Genomic DNA, 27,708 nt, shown 5'->3' on the forward strand with positions numbered 1-27,708 from the left:
GAGGGCGCACGGACCCGATCCGCTTCCCCAAAGCCTGTGGAGCACTTATCAGTCCTATTTAAAGCTCCAGTTAAGGATTCGGATTCGGGACTATGTCATTAAATGACCACATTAACGAGCCCTCAGAGAAAAGCTCTCACAAAGCTTTTGAGCTCATAGCCTCTTGGCTGCCTTAGGAGCTTCCAGTGTGTTAACATTCAGAAAATCAAAATATTCCGAGCGCTGGCGCTGCAACATTCCCAGGTCTTTGCGGACTGGAAGCTTCTCTGTCTGCTGTGTGGATGGAGCGGCAGGAGCCAGTGAGTCCTGGGCAGCCTCGGGGCCACCTGGTCACAACTCCCCTCTGTCCCTCTGTCCCGGGGCCCTGTCCTCTCGGCGGGGCTCCAGACCTCTGGCGGCTGCTTTTGTTCTCTTTCGCGGGGCATCTGTGAGAACAGTCTGGAAGATAATGACAGAGTGCTTGCCTGGGGAGTCAGAGGAGCTCTGGTTATGTCCAAGCCGAACCCCCGGAGCCTCTGGACCGCCTAGCACTGAGGGAGCGGGAACTGGAGGGCGGGTGTGCCGCCGGGAGGAGCCTTCCAATGGGAAGAAACCAAGTTTTAAAGTTTCCTGCTGTGTCATCTGAACTAGAAAGTAGGCGTATCGGGGTATTTCTGAAGGTGAAGGGCACCGTTTGCTTGTACTCTGTTTCTCGGCGTCCCCAGAAAAAGAAGCTTTGATGTGACCAGGGGTCCTGGGCTGTGCTTTTCCTTTCTGTGTCCATGTCAGGGTTTCTCTCTGCCACCTCTTGACATCAGCCCTTATTTTTAGGGATGTTCAGATCCGAGGGTTCGGCCTGTGCAGCCAAGAAGCCCTTGAGCGGATTCATGGTGTGGATCCCTGCCCTTGTGGCTCAACCATGGGGGGCTGGAGGTGGAGCCACAGGGCTGCTGGAGGGGAATGGGGCAAGGGCCATGAGTCTGACTCAGTGGCCCCAGCGAGGCCAGGGCTTCTAGTCTTCACAGGAGGCCAAGGCTTTGTGGACGTGCCCTGGCGCCCATGCCTGAATTGCATGGAGATGGCCCCTTTTGCACACTAAGAAAGATTCCCAGAGTTCCTGCTCTCCTCTCCTTTCTATCGTCTGGGCTGATACAGGGGCTTTTGTCCACTGGGGAGGAGCCCATCACCTCTGAGGCTGACTAGGATTCCCTCCCTGGATGCAATTAGCAGTTGAACTTAATTTTCTTTCTTTCTTTTTTTTTTGTTTTGAGACAGAGTCTCACTCAATCACCTAGGCTGGAGTGTAGTGGTGCATTCTCGGCTCACTGCAACCTCTTCCTCCTGGGTTCAAGCAATTTTCGTGCCTCAGCCTCCTGAGTAGCTGCGATTATTACAAGCACCCGCCACCATGCCTCGCTAATTTTTTGTATTTTTAATATAGACAGGGTTTTGCCATGTTGGCCAGGCTGGTCTCGAACTCTTAAGCTCAGGCAATCTGCCCGCCTTGGCCTCCCAAAGTGCTGGGATTACAGGCATGAGCCACCCCACCTGGCCTTGAGCCTAATTTTCAATGTAGTTTGATCCTGTCTGTACTTTGAAGCAGAAGTGGCACTGACTGGATGCGGCTGAGGAGGGACACCTGGGTTGCATTGGCTCCCATTAATGGCCAAAGGCAAGGAGGGGAGAAGATGGTTCCTTTTTAGAAAGAAACTTAAAAAGCAGCATAACAAAACACATGCACACCCCCACCAAAGTGTCTTGGCTGTGGCGACTGTGGACCTGCGCCCCTGGGATGGCCCCATCATCCTTCAAAGTGCTGCTGGTGCCTCTACAACCTGCTCAGCGCTAGGCCATGGCCACACTCTTCCTGGGCTGCCCCTGTCAGATGCAGCTCAGTGGAGCCACGAGGTCTGGGGACCTGGATGCCCCAGCTCATCCCTGGATTCCTCCAATGGGCCATCTTGCTCCAGGGCCCCTCACTGGGTTGGCCGAGACTTGGTCGGATCTGCACCGCACTTTTAGGCTTTCCTTGCCCGATCCCGATCCTCCCCTTCATCTCTTACAGGTGTTGTCCCCCAGGAGGTCTCTTGCCCTCCCCTTCTGCACTGGCAGCACTTCCCACTCTGTCCTTTGATGGACACGCCAATGCAGCTGGGAATGAGCTTGGAAATTCTAAATGACCAGAGTGATTTCTGGGCCCTGAGTGTATTACAGATGGAGAAAGCTTCTGAATTCTCTCTGGAACCCCAGGCCCGACCTTGGGATGGGAGGTGGGCGGCTGGGCCCACAAGGAAAGAGGCCTTGCCCTGCACCACAGAGGAGGTAGGGAGCAATCAGCCGGCCCCAGGCTGGAACCTGAGGAAACCAAAACACCAAAGGCGAGGAAACTTTCCCTGCCTTTTTTCCAAACACATGTTCAAGCCGGGGGTCTGAATATGCAGTGGGCTGCTCTATTTCCCACCTGGCTTTGGGGAAGCAAGTCAACACAGGCAGTTGCTGAGTTTGCTCCAGGAGCTCTGCCTGGAGGGGTAGTGCCAGCAGGGACACGCATTTGGAGGGGCTGGAGCTGGCGGCAGGTCCAGGAGGCTGCACATAGACTATGCCTAGGCACAGCTTTATTTTTAGTCCTCAGATGTTTCTTTCTATGTCTGATAAATGGTGCGTGATTAATACAGAAGAGCAAACAATTTCCTCGATATGGCAAGCGATGTTATTTCTGTATACACCCGATGGCCTCGTATGCAGGTGTTGCTTACTCTGTGCACTTGTGTAGTAACCAGCAGCTATCAATACACTTTACAGATGTGCTGGAATATAGTTATTTAAAGACAAACAATGATTCTTTTTAGAAAGTAAACTTCTGAAGGAGGCATCAAAACTTTGAATTTTGATGCAGCATTTTGTTTTTTTTTTTTTGAGGGGGAGTCTTGCTCTGTGGCCCAGCCTGGAGTACAGTGGTGCAATCTCAGCTCACTGCAAATTCCGCCTCCTGGCTCACTGCAACTTCTGCCTCCCGGGTTCAAGCGATTCTCCTGCCGCAACCTCCTGAGTAGCTAGGATTACAGGCACCCACCATCATGCCTGGCTAATTTTTGTATTTTTATAGAGACGGGGTTTCACCATGTTGGCCAGGCTGGTCTTGGACTCCTGACCTCAGGTGATCCACTCACCTTGGCCTCCCAAAGTGCTGGGATTACAGCCATGAACCACTGCACCTGGCCTGATGCAGCATATTTTTAAAGACAGGATGCAGAATGTAATTTGGAGAGAGATGGCATATTCCAAAATATTGCAGGTATGATGACATCCTCCAATGATAAATATTTCCCAAATGGTCCTGTGAGAGCTCCCAACTTCCTCCTCTGGCCAGTAGCCTTTCAAGCCAAGACTTCAAGCCAGCAGAATTTTATTTTAACTGTAAGGAGAGGACAAAGGCTATGGAATGATGCCATCCAGGCTGCCCTTGGCCGGCCTCACTGACCCCATCTGCAGGAGGCTCAGGAAGGTTTCCATATGCCCAGAGTAGTGGGGTTCAGGTGCTTCTCAGAGTCATTCTCACCCCAGTCACCGGAAGCGGGAAGGACAGGAGATCTGTCAGTCAGGTTGGCCATGGAGTTCAAAGGCAGCTCTGTTGAGAATGTGCGGATGTTTGTCCTTCCGGGTCCAGAGAAGGGATGGCACAGATTTCATTCCTGCATTGTCTTTTGACCGCAGGTGCTACCCTGAGCACTGTCTGGGGAGGATTTTAAGGCCGTGCCCAGGCCACCCCTGACGGATGCATCAGTCACTTCAGCCGTGGTGCTGGGGGACCCGAAGCACAGGAGCATCCTCTGTTGTCCTCCCGGCTGGGACCCTCTCACTTCCTGTCTGCACTGCAGCCCCAGTGTGTTCCTCTGGGAGCATGGGGGCGACGCCATCTGGGCCTGCCACTGGTCCTTCAGTGACCTTTGACCTCCCCATCAGCCTGTGCTCTGCAGGTCTGGGGTCATTTCCTGCTCAGATACCTTCTCTCCCTGATGATCGATTCCCCCTGGAGGGGTGAGCCACTGTTGGGAGGGGAGATGATGCTGTCTTGGGAGCTGATCATGCAAGGAGGGGCAACCCCAGCCCAGATCCTGGAGGTCTTTGGGCTTCCCAGTAGAAGCCAGCCTTTGTGTCAGCAAACCAAGAAAATGCCTCCCCGAAATGGTCTCCAGGTCCCCCCAATGCCTGCCTCCCCCTCCAGCCTTCTCCATTGATGCCTGCAGCTCCATCAGTAGCGTTTCATTCCACCCCAACAGGAGCTGGTACTGGTTCTTCCCTTGCCTCATACTGGGGTAGATTTTAAATAGGATTGGGAGCAGGGAAAGGAGCTAGAGAAAGAAAGGGTTCCAGGAAGTTGGGGAGGGAGATGTCAGGTGGGGTGACGGGAAAGGAGGCCAAGGACCACCTTTGCCTGTAGGGTGGGCTGAACTGTGTTCCCACAAAAGACAGGGAGTCCTAACCCCGGCTACCTGTGAATGTGACCTTATTTGGGAATAGAGTTTTTGCAGATGGAATCAAGTCACGATGAGGTCACTAGCGTGAGCCTTAATGTAATAGGACTCATGTCCTTTTAAGAAGAGAAGACAGGGACACACAGGAGAAGGCCAAGTGACGAAGGAGGCAGAAGCTGGAGCGTCGCTACCACAGGCCAAGGAACACCGGGGCTACCAGGAACTGGAAGAGGCGAGGAGGGGCCGTCCCCTAAAGGCTTTGGAGAGAGTATGGCTCTGTCAACACCTTGATTTCAGACTTGTAGCCCCTAAACGGTGAGAGAATAATTGCCTATTGTTTTAAACCCTCCGGCTTATAGAACATTGTAAAGGCAGCCCTAGGAAGCCCTAGCCAGTTTCACTCATTATGATAAATACCATAGATGATGACTGTCATATATTGGATGTGCTGGAGATCTTAACAGTCACAGAATAAACTGCAGGCCAAAAAAAAGAACATTCATATGAGGTCCCCAGCAGGGGCTGGCTGTGCAAGTCAGAGACTGCAGAACCAGGTAGGCAGACAAAGTGAAATTGCCTAGAGCTGGACACGTATGTGCACCACTGGGAAATAAATAGACTCACGGTGGAAATGACCAGCGTGAATGGCCAGGGAAATGCCAGCAGCAATAAAAGAAAAGAGTGCACAAGGCCTGTAAATCCGCAGATGCGAGAGCTCCCGAAAAGTAGCGAAGTCTGAAATAAAAGGCAGGCTCAGGCTTGGGGTCCAAGAAGTTGAAGCAGGAAATGAGAGGGCGGGCACTGTGTGTGCTGGGCTTCCGAAGACCACAGGGAGTGGCCAGAAGTCTCCAGAGGCAGCGTCATGTGGGGTAAGGGAGACCTGAGGAGTGTCAGCATCCTCGGTCGCCTCCTTCTTCGAACCAGCTGTTCGGAATCTGGTCTCTTATTTAGGATAATTGTAGGAACTGACTTTTTTTTTTTTTTCTCTCACCTATTGGCTGATTGAAAGAACCGACTTTTTAATGAGCACCTCCCTGATTAGAATTGCTCAAATGACAACAGCTGCAGCAATGGGAGCAGCAGCAAGGTTGAAAATCCAACAGTCTGCATTCCAGAGCGACAGTACTCTTGGTCACCTCGGAGACATGGCAGCGGAGAACCATGGCTCTCATCGCTTGTGGTTGGTTGGGTTGCCAGCCCTAGGGCTACAGAATGTAGCTAAAAGAGAGGTTTGGCTGGCAGCTAAGAGGGGCACAGGACACCAGGATGGGGTTCATGTGGCAAGAGTGGATGGAGCCAGTGGCCCAGTAGGGATGAGATAGGACAGTTCCAATGGGCAGGACAAACCTCAGTCACTGTCTCAGGGAAGTGTCCGAATTTGACAGGAGGTAAACAGCAGACAAAATCCTGGAGCACAAGAGGATAGGAGTGTCTCGCTCCCATGAATGGCAATATTGGAGGACTGACCCCCAAGAGCATCAGCCTCAAAGGCAGGGCTTTCTGTCTGGCGTTGGCAGCAGCCACTTAGCACCATAGGCAGGGAGAAGCAGCCCAGGTCCCTCACTTCTGCTTCACTTCGACTCTTTTGACCGAAGCACCACTGTTTGAGGCCTCATGTCACTGCCTGTGACAAAGGGTCTCCATGTCTGAGGTGATGGTCTACCTCGAGTGACGCCAAGAACATCGAAATCGCTCTATCAAAAAAGAATAGGAATCAATAGGGCTCATGAAAATGCCACATCAAGAAAAGTCAACAAATATATACTTAGTGGTAATTATGGTTGCAGAGAAAGAGCAAACTTAAAACAATGTGAACATATATGGTTATATAGATTGAAAACCCACCATGTCATAAAACCCCCAGGACACAGAATGCATCAGCGTAGACAGCAGCTGTACAGACAATGCTGGGGCGGTTGTGGAGTGGGACTGGAGGGCAGGAGGAGCCATCGAGTCAGGTCCAAGGCCATTAGCCCTGTGATGCCAGCAAAATGTGTGAGTGGTGAGCCTCTATGTTCTCTACTGTAAAATGGGGGTGACAGTACTTCCTTACAGGGTTGTGGTAATGGAGTTACTTGGCACAGAGCTTGGCATGTGGTCATAATGAGTGGTGGATAATAATAATATGGTAACAGTGGACATCATTGTGAGAAGGGACAGAGACTCAATGTGAAAAGTATAGAAAGGGTTCTTACAAATCTCTAAGCACATAAAAGTCCCTAAAAGACAAATGGTGAAGGGTTCACAGTTCACAGAAATGGAAAAAAAGTAAATGAATGAATTCAATGAATATTAGGGGAAGAAAACCGTGACTAATTAGTGACGAAGCATAAAGAAATGCAAGTATCCAACACCATTTTGACAACGCTTGAGGAATCATCGAGAATTCAGAAACATTCCTGACAGTAGTGCAAATGTGTCTGATTACTTTGGAAGACCATTTGGTAATTCTCATCCAAAGCCATAATATGCCACACTTTGATCCCGTCATTCTCTTCCTGAGAATGAAATAATTCAAATTAAGAGAAAGCTATACTTATAATGAGACATGTAGTTAGAATTATGAGAGTAAAAATAGGTTAGCATCCCACAATACAGAAATGGTTACTTTGTCATAAGAATCCTAATTCTATAACATATTACATGGTGATTAAAATGAGGGTGTATATAAAATAATGTTAAGTGCAATACAATTTATTGAAATAATTAATGACAGGCATTTTTAAAATATGTGGTTAAAGATGAGATAAAGCTATCAGTTAATTCAATTTATTTAATGTAGGTAGAGCAACTTAGATACAACTATGTGTGTCATTTTATTAATATGTATATTAAAAGACATGTAACTAAATTATCTTAATTTCTCTGTATCACCAGTTATGAATACACGACTCCTCGTGATTCATTTTGTACTGGCCTATACGAGGGTATACAAATCTAAATCAGGCACTGAATTAAGGCACAAGCTAGCTATGTCCTCCCTGGAACATTTCCTGACTCAATTTAGAAATATCAGCTGAGCATGTAGAGTCGTCTCTTTGAGGAAAGCTTTATTCTCTCAAGACTACTTGGTTCCCTGATACTCTCTTTAATGTTATTATAAGAACTCTAATCTTTTAATCTGCTAAATCACTCTCTATTATTCTTATATCTCAAAAACAGCTTCAAAAGTCACTGGATTTTTTCAATGAGAAGGAAAAGTTAGGCAGCTACCAAATAGCTGAAAGAATATTAAATCTGATGGATCCAGCCAAATAAAAACGTTCAGTCATTCATGGGATTTGCGGTTGTTGAGGAATCTTCTAAGTTTTATAAATGGCAAGAACTCTTTCTCAAAGTTACAGATCAGACCTCACATATGCATGAGAAGAGAAGCTATTTTTGTCTCTGGGTTCCAGTTACACATCCACAGCCTGGAAGCTTTGTTCTCAGAATTCATGCTGTCATCAAAAGGACTCAATACAAACACTGCAGCCAGCCTGCCATGGCTTAGCTGTGACCGCAGCTACAAACTCTTCTGTCATGTGAAAACCTTTGGGCTTTTTCCGGGTGTGGAGTGCCTGTCGGTCCCAGCTCCGCCTGCCTTTCCTCCTCCTGGAATCGTGTCCGTCCTTTCAGTCAACTCAGTTTTTCCGCATCTTCTAGGCCTCATACCTCCGCCTGATCTGCATGGCAGTGGTGGGCTGGCTCTTTGTGCTTTTACACTGTGATCATGTTTAGCGATCACAGAATCAGCTTCTACAGAATCGACCTGCACCTGTGTGATGCCTTTCCCTAGCTGGATGCAGCTTCTCCATGGGCTGAGTTCATCATGTTAACAGTGCCTGCCCCACAAGCCCTCAGGGGGTCTTAATGGGTGGTCTGTGGAGAGACTTTAGCAGGTATATGAATCCCCACAATTGTAGGCAAAGTTTGTGTGCGCTGTTGCCTATTGACAGCGGAGACTCTGCAGCTGCTTTCTTCTAGAAGCCTCCTGCGAGTTTGAGTGAATCATGGCAGTCTCTTTCCCTCTAGAGTGATTAGTTTCGGCTTTGGCTCAGCATGGTGCAGACCATGGGATCCAAAGGGAAGTCTGCCGGGCATTTCTGGGAAGGAGGGCTCTTCTTCTGGTTTCTGAGTGAGAGCAGGGAGCCCTCTTTTTCATCAAATTCCATGGCTCTCACATGAATGCTGCCTGGAGCAGACACAGCCCTTCCAGGACCAGAGGCCAAGGCTGATAATGGGACAAGAGGGTGGAGGAAGAAGTGGGGAGCACCTAGGCCTTCCTCTTTGACCAAGCACCATCCTAACCAGTCCTGATTTGTTCGCTTCTAGTTACATGATATAATAAATGTCCTATTTCTTAAGGCACTTTTAACACAAGTGCAGCATTTTAGAGTTTCATCAGGTGTTCCACAGGACCCGAGTCTCCTCTCAGGCTTAAGGATGCCCATAAAAGGTGCCCAATTAAATGTTGATTGGTTGATTGGCACACAGAGAATTGCTGGAAGTGCCTCTGAGTCATCCAGGTGCCAAGGGAGCTTGCCAGGCTTGTCTACAGGAGGTTGGCCAACTGGAGTGTGTTGTTCTCCCACTCAAGTCCACTGCCCAGTGCTGCCAGGTGTGGGAGAGCAACTCAGAGAGGGCTGTATGTTACACCAATCAAGGTCTTGAGAGTGTCGTGCTCAGGGAGATGTCCAAGAGGGGACCAGCTGGCTGTTTGTGTGGGTGTTGCTTCACTGGGTAGACAGGAGAGAATCCTCCTCATCACGGGCCTGTAGAGTAGATGGACTTAAGCTTTTGCACCCACTCTGGCTGAGCCGTGGTGTTAAGAAGGATTCTGAAGCTGTGTCCATATTTAGCTGGAAACTGTGCCTTGATTATTAGTTAAGTGTCCCATGGATACAAATGGAAAGAATCGAGGCAGTCATGCCAGTGATTCATCCCCCCTGTCTAGGGTCTGGTTCTTGGCTTTTTAGATCAGCAGACTCAGGGAGCCCCTTCAGAGCAGACACCCACTTCAAAAGTAGGTTCATCTATCTCCTGGAATATGCCCCACTCCCTTTGATAGACTGTTCTGCTCAAAAATGTCTTCTGAATGAGCACAGTGGCTCACGCCTCTAATTCCAGCACTTTGGGAGGTTGAGACAGGCGGATCCCTTCAGCCCAGGAGTTTGAGACCAGCCTGGGCAATATGGTGAGACCCTTGTCACTACAAAAAATAAAAACAATTAGTCAGGTACGGTGGTACAAGCCTGTAGTCCCAGCTACTTGGGAGGCTGAGGTGGAAGGATCACCTGGCCCCAGAGGTCAAGGCTACAGTGAGCTGAGATCATGCCACTTGCACTCCAGCCTGGATGACAGTGAGGTTTTGTCAAAAAAAATAATGATAATAATAATAAAGAATAATAAATAACTACATAACTAAATAAATAGATCTCTGAGGCTGAGGACAGGCACCCTCTGGGGATGAGTAGTGCTAGCCGAAGCCGTCTCCCTCTGTCAACTAACAAGCTGATGCCAGGAATACCAGCTGGTCTCCTGGGCACTCGATGGACCCTCAGCTCTTCCTTGGACTGTGGTGGGCAATCTCAGACACGTCTCCTTTTTTGGATCCCGTGAGGAAGAGTGTGACCTTTCTGCTTGGCACTTGGCTTATCAGCCTGATGCATGCAGAGCACGGTACAGGGCCAGGTGCACAGACGTGGTGCCGTGACCCTGGGGAATGCTGTCTCAGGGCCCGCGTCTCCCATACAGAATGAAGGGCCCCCTGCAGATCTGCTGCATGTGCTGTGGAGTTGCTGGTTCTCATTAGGGAATGGTTTCCTTTAGTCCCTCCGGGCCTAGGAATGCCTAGGCCTCTCTGCCTCTCTGCCCGCCTGGACACTGTTGGGCGCGCACAGGATAAACATCACAAAATGAAGAGCGCCATCTGCAGAGCCAAGAAGCAGAGGCTCGCTTGGAGAAGGACAGGACTGGGCCTAGAAGGGTTTGGCGGGTGGCTCTGCCTGGCCATTTGGGGACAGGAAAGGAGAGAGAACCCCAAGTAAGGGGAGTGGCCTGAAAGAAAGGCAGGATGTAGGGCCTGCTTGGGGCCTGGTGACCAAGGCACCGTTTGCCCGGCAGAGGGTCTGCGTTCTACTCAGGGGTGAGATGTAGGGAAGGGGTGGAGGAGGTTGAGGACTTGAGGAAAATGAGACTTTAGGAAGACTCCTGTGGCTACTGGGGGTGGGAGGGAGAGGAGGGAATCCAGAGAGGCAGAGGACCATCCAGGAGGGGGTGAGTCTTGGGTTGAGGGTGCTGGCTCCATGCTGGGGGTTCATACCAGAGGCCACCAGGACCTCAGGTGAGGGCTGCTGCGGAACTCCCCCTCCCTGGCCAGGCCTCCCGCCCCTCCTTTGCCTTGCTCCCTGTCCTTCCCAGGTGTGCTGACAGGCGTGGTGGGCTCAGGTGGTGCTGGCCTCCCGTGCTCAGGGACTGAGAGCTGGCTGCTCCTTCCTGCACAGCCCTGCTTTGAGAGACTGCAAACCTCCCTCCAGGAAGGCAGGGCTGGGGGACGGGGAGTCAGCCCCCGATGTGCTTGAAGCAAAGCAGATGGTGCTCTTGGCTCAATGGAGGTGGCCGAAGAACATGACCTTCCCCACTGGTCTTTCTTTTGGGAAAGGAAGTCTTTGGTAGTTTGTAGCAACTGAATAAATCTTGTCATTTTGATAAGCGGGGTCCCCGTTTCACTCCCTGCATGGAGAAAGCGCCACACTTCCTCCCATTGTTCCCGCTGATGGCATTTCAGTCTGTGAGGCGGGATTGCTGTCCCAGGGAGTTTAGGAAGGAAGTGCAGGCCCGGCCGCGGTGGCAGGAGAGGCGTGCGGTGCGGGCCGGTTATTCTTGGAGGTTATTTCCATCTGCTGGGCCCGGAGCAGCTCAGGTTTCTGCACCCGGGTCGGTCACGTCATGGGAGGGTGAGGCTTTGCTTTATAATAATAGACTCAGGCTCCCCGGGCCAGGCTGGCAGCTCCTTGAGGACATTGGGCCACCCTGGCTCAGTGTCCCACAGGACCTGGAGTGCCCCATGAGCGCCCCTTCTGTGTCCCTGCCATGCCCCAGGGCCCTCCATGAACTGCAGCTCCTCACGCAGCTCCCAGAAAAAAGCAACTCCCAGGAGACTGACCTGGGAAAGCCATGTGGGGAGGCCAGGCTGCAGCTTCCCAGTGGGGGAGGAAGAAGGTTCTGGTGACCGGAGCTGCTTCTGGTGTGGCAGCCGCTGTCCTGGGAGGCAGGAGCCCCTGGCAGGGGAGGGTTTCCTCTCTGTCTTCCAGGCCCCCCGTGCAGGCCCCACTCAGGCCACTTCATTTTTAAAATTCAAGTAATTTTTATGATTATAGATATTAGTATTAGTTTGTATTAGTTTGCTGGGCCAACATAAATTACCACAGACTGGGTGCTTAAGTAACAAGAATGCACTGCGCAGGGTCTGGAGGCTGGAAGTCGTAGGCCAAGGTGAGGGTGGAGCTGGGTCCTGCTGAGACCCCGAGGGAGGTGTGGCCCAGGCCTCTGCCAGACACCTGGAGGTGGCCGGTGGTCTTCGGCTTTTCTTGGCTCATAGAAGCATCATCCTGGTCTCTGCCTTCCTCTTCACACAGCATCTCCCTGCATGCGGGTCTGTGTCCCCATTCCTTCTTTCTATAAAGACACCAGGCATATTGGATTAGGGCCCCCCCCCGCCACTGTATAACCTCATCCTAACTTGACTAATTACACCTGCGACAACCCTCTTTCCCAATAGGGTCACCTTCTGAGGTTCTGGGAGTTAGGACTTCAACACATGAATTTGGGGGGCACAGTTCAACCTGCGACAGATGTGGCGCATACGGATGGTTGAAACTTAGAAAATAGAGATGATCAGAAAATGAAGGAGTAAAAACTCTCCATTTCTACGGCTCAGAGATCATCACTGTGACTAGCTCAGGGCACATCCTCCTGAAAAAACCGTGTCTCAGAATGAGACAGAATGTGTATCCTGTTGGGTAGCCTGCTTTACACAATGATCTCCATCTTTCTAGTTTGCCAGATTTAGAACCTGGTCTGTGTTCAAATTGTGTGTTCTATCAGCCTCATTCAAACCAATAACCAGTGCGGGGACATGCTTGTTAACTGGTGGTTGTGTCCCTGAAGTCCTCTTTTCATGGTATTGGCTTATTTTGGGCCAACTGTGCTACACAACCGCTGGGTTGCCTGTAAACTGGGGCTCACAGCTAAACCTAATGGCCTCGAATTAAACGTTGCCGGACAGAAAGCATTACAGAGACTTCTACTTGCTGCGGGCCAAAAGACACGAAACATCTGGTTGACCTGTGTCAGGGTTTTGCCAGGTCTGGGCGTTCCTGCACTGGGTGGGAAGTGGGACAAGATGACCTTGACTGGCCCTGGCAACACTGAGGTTTTGCAGTTCAGAAGTTTCTGATAGTTGTCTTTTCTGGTGGCAGCAGCACTGGGAGAGGGGGCGTGGCAGGGTCTTTGGATCGGCCCACGCTACTGCCCTTGAGGATTACACCGAGGGGCTGTCCCAAGATGTTCAGTTCTAAGAAGCGCGTTCCTTGGATTCCTGACATTTTGTTCACAACTGTGGAGTGAGGGGCACGTACTTTCCTCACTGTACCCGCGTCTCACACACCACAGGCTGCGATCACATGGGATCAGCTGCACACTCGCCTGTCTTCCCTCCTACACCGCTTCTGGGAAGGACCATGACTTTTTTAATCCAACATTTCATGGTTTATTTTTCTTTGGAGGAACAATTTATGAGGAAACACAAATTTCATGTGGGTATTTGCTGATGATTTGACAAATGCAAACACTTTTATAACCCAAACTTCTGTCAAGATCTAGAACATTCCCATCACCCCAAAAAGTTATCACTCCGTAAAGTTCCCGGGGGCCCCTCCCCAGTCAATCTCTGACCATGCAGAAGAAACATCATCACTGCTCCTGTTTTCTTCCACCATAGATTATTTTGTCTTTTCTAGAACTTTGTGTAGATGGAATCTGCAGCACGCTGTCTTACTCAGTGAAGTTCTGGGTTTCATCCACAGTGGTGCAGATGCCCCTAGCTTGTCACCTTTCTTTTTCTTTCTTCTTCTTTTTTTTTTGAGATGGAGTTTCACTCTTGTTGCCCAGGCTAGAGTGCAATGGTGCAATCTTGGCTCACTGCAACCTCTGCTTCCTGGGTTCAAGCGATTCTCCTGCCTCAGCCTTCCAAGTGGCTAGGACTACAGGCATGCACCACCATACCTGGCTAATTTTGTAATTTTAGTAGAGATGATGTTTCACCATGTTGATCAGGCTGGTCTCGAACTCCTGACCTCAAATTATCTGAGCTCTTCAGTCTCAAAGTGCTGGGATTACAGGCGTGAGCCACTGCACCCCTGGCCTAGCTTGCTGCCTTTTATTCCTTTATTGTGGGGACATACTGTGGTTTCTTCATTCATTCTCCTATTGACCAACACTTTGGCTGTTTGAACATTTGTGCACAAGTAATTTTGTGTATGAGTGTTTTCCTTTCTCTTGGCTAAATATCCAGAAGTGAAACGAGTGGGTCATAGTTGAAATGGTTGTAGCGTTTTACTCCCCCACAACAATGTCTGAGTCCTGGTGTGACCTAGTACATTTGTTGCCTTTCTGGTGAATGTGAGGTGTATTTTAATGTGGTTGACTTGCATTTCCCTGATGATTTATGAAAACAAGAACTTGTTTAGTGTGCTTTTTGGTCATTGGTATATATTCTTTTGTGATCCTAACTTTTTTAAATTAATTGTTATTTCTCTTCCTTAATAAGCACTGTGAAGTGGCATTGCACGTAGGCAAATAGGCATTCGACACATGAATTGAATTTCTTCCCCATCCTCACCCTTCAGTGAAGACTGTCCAAGATATGCAAACCGATACAAAGAAAACTCTTTGAGAAAAAGCTGAGTCAGGCCCCTTGATCATGTTGTACCTGAGTTCCACTCTCTGGGACACTGGTAGCCTCATCATGAAGCAGATGTGGGAGGCCAGGCGGTGAGGTGCTGCTGGCCTGTGCAGTGTGCACGATGTCCTCTAAGTGGGGTTGGGGGGGATGCTGATGCATCAGGGGATGGGCATACTGGACGTGGGGGAAAGGGCAAAAAATAGCCCTTTGCTCTAAAGAGCTCAGCTTATGGGTTTTGGCGGGGAAGGGAGTGGAAGTGCAGGGATCACAGCTGAGGCCAAGGAGGAAATGAAGCACGGCCTCCAGAGTTGGATTAGTGGCCTCCAGAGTTGGATTAGTGGCCACAGGGGAATCATGATGCCAGGGAGCTTCTTTAGGTGTCAGGCAGAGGATCTCGTTCTTTCAATGGAGAATGACATTTGTCACCCCACTTAGCAGAGGCTCCTTTGAGCCAGCTCAGATGGTTTACAAGATAACCACTCAGAGCCACCAGGTACCCAGGGGCTCTCACGGCCTGGGTCCAGCATGGCCTGGCCCTGTGTCCCCTCTCCCTGCCCTGGGGAGGAGAAGAAATTCAATTCATGTGTTGAATGCCTATTTGACTAAGTGCAATGCCACTTCACAGTGCTTATGGACACTCAGACTCAGTTTCTCTCTGTTATTATTATTATTTGAAAACAAATTTTTGAGACAGAGTCTTGCTCTGTTGCCCAGGCTACAGTATAGTGATGTGATTTCAACTCACTACAGCCTTTGCCTCCCAGGCTCAAGTGATCCTCCCACCTTGGCCTCCAAGTAGCTAGAACCACAGGTGCACATCGCCATGCCTGGTTAATTTTGCATATTTTTTGTAAAGACGACATTTCGCCATGTTGCCCAGGCTGGTCTCAAACTCCTGTATTCAAGTGATCTGCCCATCTCAGCCTCCCAAAGTGCTGGGATTACAGGCATGAGCCACCACGCGTGGCCTTCTTCTTCCTTTATCAACCCCATTTCTGTCCTTCCCTGGGTCGCCCCTGCCTGTTCCCACCCACGTGCTTCACTTCATTTGCAGCAACTCATTGCATTGTTGGAGGACTTCACTGCTCTGTTTCTGTGGACCGATAGCTGCCCCGGAATTTCACTAGAAATCCTTGGACTAGGCCGCAGAGACGGAGAAAGAGGAAAAGGAGATAAAAAGAAGCTGGATTAAGAAAAGGGTCAGGAAGAAGGGGTAAATGAGAAGGCGAGGAAGAAAGGGGCTCAGATGATTTCTGCAGAGTTTGGGGTAGCACCCGTGAGAGGCGTCTGCTTCCACCCCTGGGTTAGGTGCTCCCCCCGGGTTAGGTGCTCCTTCCTGGATTAGGTGCTCCTCCCAGGTTAGGCACTCTTCCCTAGGTTAGGCACTCCTCTCTGGGTTAGGTACTCACCGCTGGGTTAGGCGCTCCCCCCTGGGTTAGGTGCTCCCCCCAGGTTAGGTGCTCCCCCCTGGGTTAGGCACTCCCCCCTGGCTTAGGTGCTCCCCACTGGGTTAGGCACTCCTCCCTGGGTTAGGGGTTCCCCACTGGGTTAGGCGCTCCTCTCTGGGTTAGGGGTTCCCCACTGGGTTAGGCATTCCTCCCTGGGTAAGGCACTCCTCCCTCGGGTAGCTGCTCCTCCCTGGGTTAGGCGCTCCTCCCTGGGTTAGGTGCTCAGGACCCTGTGAGCAAAGTGAAGTTGCGGCTTCCCACCCCCTGGAGACAACACCTTCCCTCTCAGTGCAGGTTCACAGCACGCCGGGCACGCAGCACCTGGGCAGCACATGAGGGATATGATGAAAACAGGAAGTTGTAATCCAAAGAGATCTCTTGCAACACATCTCTGCTTATGCGGCAGGGACAACATTTGGAAAAAATGCCCCCCACGTTTGTCTCATTTCTCACTGGATCAAAGTACTCTCCTTATTCCTTTAGAATCAGGTGCTGTCAAAGACAGGGAATGAACCTAAATGGCCATCAGTGGTAGACTTGGATAAAGAAAATGTGGTTTACATATGCCATGGAATCCTTACCAATCATGAAAAAATGAGATGGTGTCTTTTGCAGGGACGTGGATGGAGCTGGAGGCCATTATTCTTAGCAAACTAATGCAGGAACAGAAACCAAATACCACATGTTCTCACTTATAAGTGGGAGCTACATGATGAGAACACATGGACACAAAGATGGCAATAGCAGACACCAGGGCTACTTTAGGGCAGAGAGTGAGAAGAGGGGAGAGGATCAGAAGAGATACCTATTGGGTACTAGGCTTATTACTTGGATGATGAAATTACCTGTGCACCAACCAAACCCCTGTGACATGCAGTTAACCAACAGAACAAACCTGCACAGGTTCCCCGACGCTAAAATAAAAGTTATAATACAGATTTATCATATTCAAATAAGAATAAGGTGCTCTGCTCCTGCCTGACCCAAACTTGAAACGGTCCCCACAAAGCAGCATTTCAAATTTTAAGATTTTCCAGAGAAAATAAGTTGGAAAATGCAAGGAAAATAATGAGGAAGATGGGAGACCACTCGGTGTAACAGAGCCAGCATGGGGTCCCACACTGCGGGGTTGTTAAGGACAGAGCTGAGGCCTCTCAGGGATGCCTGCATAGGCCAGAAAGGATTCGAGGGAGAAGAGAAAGGTCTCATGGGCTAGAAAGCGAGTAAATATGGAAAGCCTCCTGGCGTGGTGGCCATAGCAAGCGGGGCTCCCAGCAGAGAGGAGCTGTGAGAAAGCGCCAGGGCCCTTTCAGCCTGGGAGAAAGCCGCCTTGACAGAGGGGCCCCAGAACACTGGGAGGGGGCGAGGCTGGCACAGGTTCTCTCCACAAGGGCCACACTCTGGAGTGACTCATTCCCAGGCCCCCGCGGACAACCTTGGGCCAAATCCCATTTCCTCCCTGAGAAAGGCTTTAGCCAGGGGAGGGAGGCGACCTGCAGCATCTCAGTGGGGCGATCCCACTCCAGGAGTCAGCTCCCTCCCCTGCAGAGAGTGCCCCAGATTTGGAGTCGCCTTGGCTGTATTTCCTCCTCTCCAAAGGCCTGTGAAGGCAGATGGTAGTAAAATGCTACGTGGGAGAAGTAGCATCCGATTCTCTAGATCACAGATCAGAGTCCCAACTCCAGTGCTTGGGGGAAACTTCAGAGATCAAGCCGGGCCCCACCATTCATTTTACAGATGGGGAAATGGGCCCAGAGAGTCGAAGTTACTTGGCCAAGACTTCCCAGCTGTTCGGTAGCAGTGCCTGTCTGGAAACTCTTGCTTCCTAGATCCTAGCTCAGAGTGGGACACTCACACCACCTGAAAGGAAAGGGACACAGAGAGATGGGAACCAGGGGACACTTCTGAGCCAGGACAGTGCTGTCCTGCTTTTCTGGGAATGGTGGGGAAAGGGAGAAAGGCAAGTGCCAAGGAGGGATGCTGACTGAAGGGGGGAGTGGGGGAGGGATGCAGACTGCAGGGGGAGTGGAGGAGGGATGCTGACTGAAAGGGGAGGGGGGTGCTGGAGGGGGGGGGGAGGGGGGGAGGGATTCTGGCTGCAGGGGGAGTGGGATGCTGACTGCAGAGGGAGTGGGGGGAGGGATTCTGGCTGCAGGGGAGTGGGGATGGATGCTGACTGCAGGGTGGAGTAGGAGAGGGATGCAGAGTGCTGGATGGCGTGGCGACGGGATATGCTGACTTCAGGGGGAGTGGGAGCTGAAGGTGTCCTTGCCTCCCCGTGCTTCGGCCTTTGGATAAACTGCTCTTTACAGTTTTGCTAACTTTTTTTTTTCTCTGTTTTGAGACAGAGTCTCACGCTGTCGCCCAGGCTGGAGTGCAGTGGTACCATCTTGGCTCATTGCAATCTCTGCCTCCCGGGCTTAAGTAATTCTCATGCCTCAGCCTCCTGAGTAGCTGGGATTGCAGTCATGCACCACCATGCCTGTCTAATTTTTGTATTTTTTGTAGAGATGGGATTTTGCCATGTTGGCTAGGCTGGTCTCAAACTCTTGACCTCAAGTGATCCACCCACCTTGGCCTCCCGAAGTGCTGGGATTACAGGTGTGAGCCACTGCGCCTGGTGCAGTTCAGCCAACTTATTGAATTGTTCGATTTGCTTGTGTGCACTCAAGGAATGTTAGGGTTGTAAGGGACTCTGCGGTTGGGTGGGTCAACTTCATGCCCAGTATGGAAGTCCCTGAGCATTTCTGACTGTGGCCATTCACTCCTCTTGAAGCTTTTGGAGAGTAGGAACGTCTCCCTGGTCCTAGGCATTGAAGCAGCCCTGAGTTGGGCTTCACTGTCACACAGGACCTTGGGTGTGCACCCTGCGGCTGCGGGTGGGATTCTGTTCCTGGAGCCTGCAGAACACACCTGGCTTTGCTGCACCAGCTCTAGGCTGGTGTGTGGTGGACAGATGGAGTGGGCAAAGCACTTCACTTCCCCGAATGCAGGCTTTCTCTTCTAGGATGGAAGCGATGTCTGCCTTACAGGAGTGAAGAAGAAATTACTTAGGCAGATAGTGAGGGTACAGAAGTCCTCAGTATGGTTTTCCTTTTCATGAAAAGCAGGCCCAAATTATTTTCCTTTCTAATAAAGAGCAGCCTATAAAATCGAGCTGCAGACATAGATGACGGCAGTTGTGTCAATCACATTCGAGATGGTGGCTCCATCTTCCCTTCTCTTTGTCAGCCATGTGTACAGTAAGGGGCAGACAAGAAGGCCTGGCCAACGGGAAAGTTCATTTGCATAAGATTAGGGTGGGGTGGCCAGCCTTCCCCCTGTGCTATATAAACATCATACCTGATGGGACCCATCTGTAAGCCCCAGTGTAAACCAGACACCACCTCCTCAAACCTGACTATAAAATCCAGCGCATCTGCTGGCCAGCCTTTTCCTCTGAGAAGTCCCCTCTCTCTCACTAGAGAGAAAGCTGTTTTCCTTTCTCTTTCTTTCTCTCTCCTTTGCCTATTAAACCTCCATTCCTAAACTCCTCATGTGTGTCTGTGTCCTCGATTTTCCTGGTGTGAGACAATGAACCCCGGGTAATTACCCCAGACAACATAGCTGCTTAAACAGGCTGTTGTGAGCAGCCGTAACAATCTCCACAGAGAGCCCAGAGCTTCATGTTGGCCTCTGGCCTCTGCTCACCCTGTCCACCCACACGTCCCAGGCCCTCAGTTGCTCCTGAGGCTGCTTTAGTCTCCTCTCCCGCTGCCTTGGGGCAGTGGCCCTGCGAGCAACCAGGAGGCTCAAACCCAGCAGAAGAGGAAATGGGAGAGCAAGGAAGACCCAAATACCCAACCACAAAGAGACCGCCATGACAGAGCCATGACTGTGGCCTGTGGGTAGGGTGCACAGGCCGGGGACTCCCTGTGTCCTTCCCTCCCTGAGGGCACTGCTCAGGAGGGTGTCCTCATATGTTGCACCTGTCTCACACTGCTGTACAGAAACACCTGAGACAGGCTAATTTACAAAGAGAAGAGGTTTAATTGGCTTGCAGTTCTGCAGGCTGTGCAGGAAGTATGGTGCCGGCATCTGCTGGGCTTCTGGGGAGGCCTCAGGGAGCTTTTACTCATGGCAGGAGGGGAAGTGGGAGCAGGCAGGTCACATGGTGGGGGCAGGTGCAAGATGGGGGAGGGGCTACACACTTAAAGGACCAGATCTTTCCGGAACTCACTCACCATAGTGGGGACAGCACCAAGCCATGAAGGATCCGCCCCTATGATGCAAGCACCTCCCACCAGGCCCCACCTCCAACACTGGGGGTTATATCTCAACATGAGACTGGGTGGGGATAAATCTCCAAATGATATCACCTCACTTCTGGGGAGGGGAAGATGGCTGGCACTGCCATGGTGAGCTTCTATCCCAAGTCAGGTCAAGGAAATGTGAGCCAATCTCACCAGAACCCTCTAAGCACAGGATAAGTGGCATTGTCAACACACACCAACCATGCAGGTAGGGTTTCTTGTGTAGCTTTGAAGGAAAAAAAATTACAACTTTCATAAAGGAGCTAAAAATAAACAGATTAAATCTCATCTGTGATTAAATCCCAGTGACCTCTCACCCTGGTGTTTGTCTGTGGTTCTTGGGAAATTAAAAAGTGTTTGTCCAGCCACTGATGATCAATCAAGTTTTAAAAACCAGGAGGAACTGAGAGGTCTCTGAAAAAAGAATGTAACATTGGAACACAGGAAACAGAAGATACTCAGTGTGGCTGATGGCAGCAAGGAGATGGGGGGGTGTTTGTGAATAAAAGAAGTCACACGTCTTTGAAGGGTGGACTGAACCAAGCTGACATTTTCATCAATAAAATGCGGAGGAAACAAACTTCAAAGTAACAGAGTCTATGTTCACTGTGGCTAAAAAGAAATGCTTTCTGGTATTCTGTACTAACATTCAACATCTCTTCTCAGGTGTGTAATGTGGAAAACATTAAAGTTTCACGCCTTGGTTTTCAGAGCCATAAACTAACGGGCCTGGCCACCATGGTGTGCATGGGACCTGGTCAGGGCTGTGACATCTGCATGACACTGGAAACTGGCGCCATGTCACAGAAGGCAGGCTGGTCACAGCATTGTTCCCCTGATGATCCGAATGGCCTGTAAGATGAGCTTGTCTGGGATTTCAGAGTGGTGTGTATAGGTGTCTGTTCACATTGTTTTGTTTGTTTTTGTTTTTGTTTGAGATGGAGTCTTGCTCTGTCGCCAAGGCTGGAGTGCTCACTGTAACCTCTGCCTCCTGGGTTCAAGTAATTCTTGTGCCTCAGCCTCCTGAGTAGCTGGGATTACAGGTGTGTGCCACCATTCCCGGTTAATTTTTGTATTTTCAGTAGAGACGGGGATTTCACCCTGTTGACCAGGCTGGTCTCGAACTCCTGGCCTCAAGCTAGCCACTCGCCTTGGCCTCCCAAAGTGCTGGGATTACAGGCATGAGCCACTGTGCCTGGCCTCTGTTCATCTTGTTTATTCTCTATTTATATCGTATTTTATATTTATATGTTTCGCATATCTTCTATTGAAAGATTAAGTGTCAGCACAGTATTAAGTGATTTTCACGAAATACCTCCAATGCCTCTCTCCCATTTTACAGATGGAGAAAGTGAGGCTGGAGAGTAACAGGCAGAGCTGCAGTTTAGTTGGCCTGGAATCCTAACCAAAGGGTTTTACTCTCTGCCTCGCACCAGTCTCTAGCCCTCATTTTGTGTTTTAGATTGGAGTCCTGTTTCTCTGCTCACAAGGCTCACCTAGACTATCTGTGCATCCAAACGACACCACCTCTTTTTAACTCCAATCCACCATGCTGTCACAAAGCCCCCTGAGATCTTTGTCTACTTGTTGAACAGCCCTGCTGTGAACAAACATTGGGATTCAGATTTTAATTTGTTTTTTTTTGGAAAAACAGTACAGTATTTGCTCTTTAGTGGGAACTACGCTCCCAGTCCTGCAGGCTGGCATGGTGCTGTGAATTTCCACATGCCTTCACCCCTCTGAGCTCCACAGCAACCACAGTGGGGAGGGCGGGCCTCCCTCCTGCAATGAAGGGTGGCCTCCCTTGTGGCTGAAGAGACAGAAGCCGTCCACACATTTTCACTGCTGTGCAGATTCGTACAGATCTTTTCCAGAATAAAGCATTATTCGGCCAGGACTCCTCAGCCTCTTCTGTGAGACATGGTGGTATTTTGTCAGCTATGTGGCCTTTGCCGTCTTGGTGACGTGAGTAGCCATTGAAGCATGTCTCCAAGACTCAATCTCTTCCTTCCCAATAAAGCATTTTAATCAATTTGGTTGTTTGTTTGGGTCATATTTGCTGAGCCCTGAATTGATGGAAAAATCACTCTAGCAGGACATAGCCTCTCCACTTTCCACAAACAAAGATCCACCACATAATATTAGATTGAGACAAATATTGTCACCGTTCAGGGATGTTTTGCAGTTGGGTTCTCTCTAAACTGCAAACATTCTTTTAATACAGGGAATTCCTACGAGAGCTGTAAAATCCTACTCATATGACATATTACCCCTCTTGAATGAAGCCTACTGAAGGGTTATTAAAATTTACCTTTTGTCAATAAAGTTCTTTATGGGACATTTTTCTGGCTGCATTTTAATGTCATGTTCACTGCCCCAGATGTATGAGGAAGGAGACAAAAAGGCCATTTAAAGCTCTGGTTCTAGAATGCCCCTATTATGCATTTAATGAAATCAAGTGGCATGTGGGTTTGCTGTATGTGGACATAGTTTTGGCTGTAGGTTGCTTTCATGAACCCACAGAGAGAAACCTGCAGCAATGGAGAAAATGCTAATACAGACATCTTACTTCAGTGTCTGGCAAACGAGATTATATGTAAGTCGTTTCAGAAGAACTGATCCTGATTCTTTGAATTTTGAGTCTCCACTAGAAAGTTTTCTTTCTGTATTAATGGAAATGATTCATTTTTTAAAAAAGTTTCAAATATAAAGATGACAATGACATTGACTATTTGGAAACGCCATGTTGAACAGTGAGACTTCTAAGCCTTTATTTTATTATTATTATTATTTTTGATAACACTTGAAGCAAAGATAATAGGTTTTACAATACTGGCTTTTACTGATGGACTGAAACCACATTTTTCTAAGGTACACCTATTATTCTTGTTCTAGATTGAGGACGATGTACGCGTCAGCTTCCCTGATGAGGGAAGCTGAAACTTTCCAATGATTCCTGAAGCCTACATTCAATTAATTTCCCTGAAGAGCCCTATTACCTAATGGAACATTGTGGGAATGGCCACTCTGGAAAGCAGGATCGGTGGAGCCCCGGCTTCTGGCTCACTGGCTTTCAGCTGAGCCTTCCAAATGGCTGGGAATGAACATCCAGTTAGAAGCCTTGGTTTAGAACGGTGGTTCTCAAACTTCATGGTGTGTCACAGTCACTGGGGAACTTGTCCAAACACAGATTGACAGACCCCATCCCAAAGTTTCTGATTCAGCAGCTCTAGGGAGGGCCCCGGGAACATGAGCTCCTCTTCCCAAGCTCCCAGGTGACGCTGAGGTTGCTGCCCCAGGAACCCACTTTGAGAACCACTCATCTAGGGTGTGCTGGGGCAACTGGTTGTCAGAGGGGTCAGGACACTTGGTCTCCTTCTCTTTGGTCTCACTGAGAATGTGAATGTAAATGGCCTTTTGAGGCCATTTGCATGGAGTCCCCCGCAGGGCACGCTGGATGGCAGGGGAGCGTCTGGAAGGCATCTGCACACTGGCTTGCAGCCTCAGTGACCATCATCTAGTTCAGGTCCTGCATGGTCCCCGGAGGAGCCCAGTGACAAATACGGAGGGGATGGTGAGTCTGTGACACGGCACCTGCACTGGACCCCTGCTTAGGCTGCAGCTCACAAGAAGGACATTGGTCTGCCTTTGAACATACAGATGGGCCCTGCATTTCTGGGAGCTTTGGAGGATATTTAAAATACTTTCCTCTGACTTGGTTTAAACAGAATCATGAACACCTTTCTCCACCAAAGCAGCATCTTTTTGTGTTTTCCAAAGCCTGAGTGTCTCCAAGGAATCTTACCTTGGGCTGATAATTCTTCCCTCAAGACAGCAGTACCTTTGACACAGGACATCCTCCAAAGCCCAGCACCCCTGCCTAAGTCAGACAGGAGGGCAAGGCCCAGCGCCCCTGCCTAAGTCAGACAGGAGGGCAAGGCCCAGCGCCCCTGCCTAAGTCAGACAGGAGGGTGGGGTGCAAGGGTACCTCTGCTTCTCTGCCAAGCTTCTTTGACTATGGCCTGTCTGAACCCTTTTATAAGGGCTGCTTAGTCATTTCTTCAACAAATGTTCCCCACTACCTTTTTTTTGTTCTTTTTTCTTTTCTTTTCTTTTTTTTTTTGAGATGGAGTCTCACTCTGTTGCCCAGGCTGGAGTGCATAGGCTGGAGTACAGTGGCAGGATCTCAGCTCACTGCAACCTCTGCTTCCCGGGTTCAAGAGATTCTCCTGCCTCAGCCTCCTGAGTAGCTGGGATTACAGGAGAGCGCTACCGTGCCCGGGTAATTTTTGTATTTTTAGTAGAGAAGGGATTTAACCATGTTGGCCAGGCTGGTCTCGAACTCCTGACCTCAGGTGATCCACCTGCCTCGGCCTCCTAAAGTGCTGGGATTGCAGATGTGAACCACTGCGCCCAGCCAACAAATGTCTTTTGCAGGCTGACTAGGCCCAGGGCGTGCTTCCTGGCCAGAGAGATGTCATAGTGAAAGGAGCTCCCTGCTGTCACAGAGCTCAGGCCCTAGGGTAGAGACACACGATAAAGAAATAAGTGAAAAATCAAGCATATAGGTACTGCAGTCAGACACTTGTCCATGTTTTGAAGCAAGTAAAGCAATAGGGGACAGAGACTGAGAGGTATGGGGTCAAGGAAGGTCCTTCTGAGGTAGGGATACTTAGCAGACACCACAGTGAGGCCAGGGGAGGGAGGAGGCTCAGTGAACACCGTGGGGGGCGTCCAGACACCTCTCTGTGGGGAGGATATGCTGAGCCTGCAGGTGGAGCAGGGACAAGGCCGGCACAGCCTCTGCCCACGGAGGGGCCCAACGCTGCCAGGAAGAAACGGCTCAGGAGGAACCAGGGCCACATCCTTCAGGCCGCATGTCACCCACAGCAGAGGTCTGGAATGTGCCCCAGCTGGGAGGCAGAAGCCGTTGGAGGGTTGAGAACATGGGAACCTGACTGGCGTTTAAAGGGTCACTGATTTCAGGGTAGAGGATCCCGCCACTCCCTGCAAGGTTGGGGGTCAGCTAGAGGAGCCGGGGACCTGGACTAGAGCGAGGAGGAGGGGCTGGGACTTGGTCAGATACAGATCTTGAAGGTTTCGCACACAGGATTTGTACTGGATTGGGTGGAGACGTGAAAGAAAAGAGGATGAATTCTGGCATTTTGGCCCCGTGGTGACGTGAGCGCCTTCCGACTGAGCTGGAGTCCTCCGCGTGGGGAGGGTGCGGGGGCCCGAAAGTGGCGGGAGGCAGGTGGGTCCATGCATTCGGTTTGGATCAATCTCTTTGGTATCCTGGGGGAAATGCCCAGCAGGCACTGGGGAAGTTGGGGCCAGAGAGCAAATGTGAGAATCAGCCGTGCACAGACGGCATGTGAATCCGCCGGACTGGTCGGGTCACCTGGTGGAAACAGAGGTGAGGCGGAGGTTCGAGTTGAGAGGCCTGCAGTGTTTAGAGGTGAGGAAGAGGAGAGGGACGCAGCAAAGGCGACTGAGAAGGAGCAATCCAGTCTCAGCATGCACGGACCTCCCATACAACGCGGCCTGTCCTTACTGCAGTGGCCCTCAGGCTCCCTGGGTTGTTGTCACTAAGCAGGTGGACGGTACATTCTCTCTTCTCCTTCTCTTAATGGAAGCACTGCCATTTCTTAGATGGGAATTGCAACATCTGTAAAGGCCCTGAAATTATCTTCAAAATAGTGTGTGTAATGTGCACTTATCTGGGTAGAGGGTGCAGAGTTTCCAACAGATTCTTAAGGCAAGGCTAGGGAATATTTCCCAATAATTTCTAAATAAAAAAGAAACTAAAGTAATACATTTCTACACTTATCAAGCACAGGAAGAGAACAAATCCTTTCACCCAGATTTAAATTACAGAAACTTGGCGAAGTAAAAACGAATAAAGAATCCAAGTACCTTACAAATATTCCCACTGGAGAAAGCAAAAGTCAACCTCTGTAACAGAGAAATGCAAATCAATCAGTGTGCAAAGGGCACTTCCCACCACGTATCTGTCCATGTCATTAACTACTGATAGGGGAATTGGGTAATTGCCAAGTTCCTTGTAAGAAGAACCCAGCTATATCAGTAGTGAGATCTTAAATTGGATAAGATTGTGTGAGCAAAAGGAATAGAGTCATTCCTTATTGAGGCAGCCATGGAAGGAATCTCAGAAACTTTCTTCTATAGCTACTACATGCTTCTTTAATATCATCACCAGCACTTGAACTGGAGAGCAAACTAGGGTTTGCTAGTTAGGGTTTCTCCAAAATAAAGCTTGACTTCTATTTTGGATTCCCATGCAGCTTGCATGCATTCACACATTTAAGACTGCAAAAGAAACAAAGATGATGGGAGATATTTTTAGAATCTGATTCAACACCAGTATGTATCTTCCTGTTGCAAAGTGCTCTTGATTAAGCCAAGTATACTTGTATTATTGTCTTCCCATTGCAGGACAGAGAGGAGGTTGATAGTTCCTTTTGTATTACAACGTCATGATTACAAATAATCATAATAGAGTGCCCATTTTAAAGTGACCTTTCCCTCCAAGCACACAGGAGACTTCCTCAGTTTCCCTTGGAGAGCAAAGAAATACTGAATCTAGTGTACAAAAGGTAACAGAAAGTTTAAGTCCCTTCAAACAGGTGATTTTAACAGAAATGGGGTTGATTGTGCTTGGGAAAGCTCTTCTTTCTTGGTCAGAAAAAGAATATGGAGTTTTAGGAGCTGCCTAGCAAGCCTCCAGTGGGCACCTGTGTGGAGGTGGCAGATCCTGGAGAATGGGTACTGCCCTAGTTACCTCTGTGTGACTTAGGCACTGCTGACCCACAAGCTGTGTGACCGCCAAGGTCCCTCTGGGCCCTGGATGTTTGGTGGACATGAATCGACGTGGTGTGAATGGGAACTTGGTCAAAGTCAGTTTCACTTTGCTGAAAGCAAAGACTCCTTGTATCTCGGAAACGTCACATTTCGGACAAACTTTGATCAACGGGTACATTTCTAACGAAGGAAGCTTTCATAGAGGGAATTGTTCAGAAAGCATTTGAGGCTTTTGACTCCATTTAAAATCCAATCAGAGAATCGAAATTTATATTTAGAAAAATATCCATGGGGCATTTCCCCAGATATATTACTTCTTTAAAAGAAGATCCGTCTTTGAGCCTCCCAGCTTTGGCTTGCAAAAGGCTCGTGATGAACGTCTCAAAACAACCAAAAGAAGTAAAAGAGGCAGTGCATATTGAAACAGACTTAAAACTCTTTAGTTTTAGGCCGGGCGCGGTGGCTCAAGCCTGTAATCTCAGCACTTTGGGAGGCCGAGACGGGCGGATCACGAGGTCAGGCGATTGAGACCATCCTGGCTAACACTGTGAAACCCCGTCTCTACTACAAAATTCAAAAAACTAGCCGGGCGACGTGGCGGGCGCCTGTAGCCCCAGCTACTCGGGAGGCTGAGGCAGGAGAATGGCATAAACCCAGGAGGCAGAGCTTGCAGTGAGCTGAGATCCGGCCACTGCACTCCAGTTTGGGCGGCAGAGCGAGACGCTGTCTCAAAAAAAAAAAAAAAC

At 49.7% G+C, this 27,708-nt stretch overlaps 1 long non-coding RNA gene across 1 annotated transcript in view; it reads left to right on the plus strand.

Moving 5' to 3' along the window:
* The first annotated feature begins 22,634 nt into the window (after positions 1-22,634).
* Positions 22,635-27,708, plus strand: part of LOC108527987 (uncharacterized) — a 17,772-nt gene continuing 12,698 nt past the window's right edge. The window contains exons 1-3 of the long non-coding RNA XR_001885004.1: positions 22,635-22,736; positions 23,036-23,714; positions 26,597-26,757. This is a non-coding gene — a long non-coding RNA (uncharacterized LOC108527987). The remainder of the gene's footprint in view (positions 22,737-23,035; positions 23,715-26,596; positions 26,758-27,708) is intronic.

This window comes from Rhinopithecus bieti, unplaced genomic scaffold (genome assembly GCF_001698545.2).
Source record: "Rhinopithecus bieti isolate Rb0 unplaced genomic scaffold, ASM169854v2 scaffold_3948, whole genome shotgun sequence".
Lineage (NCBI taxonomy): Eukaryota > Metazoa > Chordata > Mammalia > Primates > Cercopithecidae > Rhinopithecus > Rhinopithecus bieti.